The sequence below is a fragment of the Sinocyclocheilus anshuiensis genome, unplaced genomic scaffold (assembly GCF_001515605.1).
Source record: "Sinocyclocheilus anshuiensis isolate Anshui unplaced genomic scaffold, SAMN03320099.WGS_v1.1 scaffold283, whole genome shotgun sequence".
Classification (NCBI taxonomy): Eukaryota; Metazoa; Chordata; class Actinopteri; order Cypriniformes; family Cyprinidae; genus Sinocyclocheilus; species Sinocyclocheilus anshuiensis.
This window is the reverse complement of record NW_015549605.1, coordinates 2,888,885-2,892,068: the sequence shown is the minus strand read 5'-3', so window position 1 is coordinate 2,892,068 and position 3,184 is coordinate 2,888,885. Positions and strand designations below refer to the sequence as shown.

General features: G+C 33.0%; 1 long non-coding RNA gene across 1 annotated transcript in view; it reads left to right on the top strand.

The window, feature by feature from the left end:
- LOC107658874 (uncharacterized) overlaps positions 1-2,621 on the top strand; it is a 7,564-nt gene extending 4,943 nt beyond the window's left edge. The window contains exons 2-3 of the long non-coding RNA XR_001630847.1: positions 747-835; positions 2,497-2,621. This is a non-coding gene — a long non-coding RNA (uncharacterized LOC107658874). The remainder of the gene's footprint in view (positions 1-746; positions 836-2,496) is intronic.
- Positions 2,622-3,184: the final 563 nt, after the last annotated feature.

The following is a 3,184-nucleotide window of genomic DNA, read 5'->3' as shown; positions in this document are numbered from 1 at the left end:
AGAGAGAGGGATTTATGCAGATTATACTTATATTCATATTAGAAAAAAAAAACATTTTTTCTCAATTTACATATAGATATGTATAATAAATTATATTAATGATATAGGGATATAATGTCATACTGCCATTAGTCATGTAATCTTACAAAAATATAAAAATATTTATTTCTATTTATTATGTTTATGTATTTATTATATGTATTATGTTATATTTATGTATTTATTATGTATGTTTATATATTATTATAAATGAGGAAAAAGATGTATTGCCATTGTAAAATAGCCATGTGCTGCACACCTGTGATCGCACATTAATTAATCCTAAACTAAATTGCAATATTGCTCTGCATATTATAACTGAAAGCAGTGCAAATTTACTGTGGTATGAACTGTATAGCCAAATTTTGGTTGATACATTTCATCGCACTACCCAAGTGTCATTAGTTTCATACATTTAGTTGGTTGTCTTTCAGTCTTTTTCAGTTAGTAAACTTGAGTGCTTAATTACGGTCGGCACTGACACAACAAACCAAAGCACCTGTGCTGGAATAGAACAAAACACTCACGATTAATTGTGCTCTGAAATAGGTTTCTTAGTAGAGATGAGAAAAAGACAAACTTGAAAACGATGGGAGTCTTTGTACAGAGCCTTTGGTACATTCATAATGAATTCCTTTGAGGAGACATGACGAATGGATTGTCCTGTGGCTTTTGTGCTAATGTTCTGGATGTTAAATACTTAACAGAGCTCAGATGCCGGCCGAGACGATGGGCGACGGTTCTCATGACTCATGGCTGAACCACTGAAAGAGGGGCACTGTGAAATGACTTCAAGGTAAGTCTCTTCTTCAAAGCATCTTGAAGTGTTCTTCATAATTATCTGCTCCGTTTTATGGTGGATATGCAAAACAGCTATTGCTTCCTCTCAAAATCTGAGAGTTGTGGCCCAATAATCAAGAAATCAATTAATCTTAGAGTAGCTTGATTGCCTTTTAATCCAATTATACCTCTGGTTTTCATTTCTTTTTTCCCATATTGCTCCATCTCTAGGTGAAGGAAGCTCACTGCCCTAGTTCCAATCTGGTGCGCTGTCAAATCTTAATGGATTTTATGATCAGTGGTTTTGAGACCAAACCACTTTATTTTCTTGTTTTGTTTGTGTTCTGTCTGGTATTTTTTCCCCCTTTTTTCTACAAAGATAAATTACACAGAAACGATTGTGCTTCTTTTTTCTTTCAGTGCTTCTGAATTCACCCCTCGAGTGCAGGCCTCTGTCCGAGGAACCAAAATCCAAAACCATTTCATGGGCCAGTGCCTGGGTGGTTACAACGAGACCTTTTTGCCTCTGAAAGGCTAACGTGTGGCCACTCAAGAAAAACATCCTGCATCTTCATTTTGTATATATACTGTATGTATATATGGACATGCTGGGAATGACTGTACAGTGTGTGTTTAGCTGTAATTTCAATGTGTGTGTGTATGTGTATATATATATATGTATATATATATATAATATGCATTGTATTGTATTGTAGTGTACTGTATGTCAATTCAAATATATCAACATTTGTATGTTGTATAAGTTTAAGCATACTACCCAAATTTATGCATCAACACCACTTTATTTGCATTGTTTTTGGACAGAAGCCATAGCTTATTCCTTATTTGGAAACTTAATCTATCTGTCGGAATGGCTTTATATGCTGATTATCCAGATTATGGCTGAATACCATATTTCTAGCAGCGCAAACAGTTTGTTTTCTTCTTGATGAGTGTTTTTTACATTTTTTATTTTGTTTGGTGAGTCAGAATTTTTAAAAGATTTTTATGACATTTCGGGAATGTCTCTTCTCAGATATATGGAGAGCACAGGGAATATGTTGAGCAAGGGTTTTACTTTTTTGATGCCACAGATCCAAAATGTGATTGCCCCTTTGCGAGGGACCCCTGCCTAAAATATATTGTGGAAGATTGGGTTGTTTTGACCTAGCGGTTGGGTTAAATGTTTAATCCAACCTTCTGGGTAGTTTTATTTAACTCATGATTTTGGGTTAATTTTAAGCCAGCCATATTGTAATATTTAAACAATAGTTGAGTTAAATAAAACTACCTGGAAGGTTGTGTTAAACATGTAGACATTTAAACATTTAAACATTTAGTTGTATTTCACCCATCATTTTTTAGAGTGTATAAAGACTAGTGTGGAAAATGTATTATGGATATGTGTAAAATTTTTTTGAAAATTGTAATTTAATTTGACACTAAAATTAAAACATAAAATGCTGTCAATATAGTGTAGAGAGAAAAATAATTGATTAAATGCGTTTTTTTTTTTTTATTTATTTATTTTAGAAAAATTGTTTCAGATATTTTTATTTCATATTTTCTTTCAGATTATTATTTTTTCTACATTATTTACAGTTATACATTGTCACATTTATTTTATTCTACATATTTTTTTGTTATATTTTAACACAGATTTGTACTTTTCTACAGAGAACCTAGTACTCCTCTGCAAACCCCTTGAAGGTCCCGGGCCCCATGCAGTTTGAAAACCTCTGCAGAAAGGTATGGAGTTACCGAGCCAGAGTATCACCCAAAACAAATGCTAAATACAGAGACACCCATGCATATGACACAACTTCGTGGTTATCATTTCTGGGCTGTACTCATTGTCTTTCTTCAATGCTTTGTGTATTTGTCCTCTGGTTGGTTATTAGAATTATTATTAGAAACTATCAATGCCATTCAATATCTGAAACCATTAGTGTCTTAAATTGCATTTTTCAAATTTAATACAGTTTTCCCATTACAAATGATGTTATCAGCATGACAATTTGAATGAAAAGTTGAATTGAAAAATGAACATTAATTTCAGAATGTCTCAGTATGGGGTTTGTCACTCTTTAGCTTGTATGCTCCAGTGAAAACAGGAAATGGTCACAAACTGTATTAATTTGTCAACATTTCCTACATTTTTGAAAATCATAAACATTTCTTGTTATTACCAGGTTTAAATGCAAAACAGTTCTCAACGTGGACTCGGTCTTTTCTTTTGCACCCCACTGTAAATACTTCAAAACCCATAAATTAAAGCAGCTTTTTGGCTCTTTAACTAACCCCCGAGCAAAATATAGTGCCATGCACAAATTGCTTGATAAAATGAGGAGGTAAAAACAGTCAT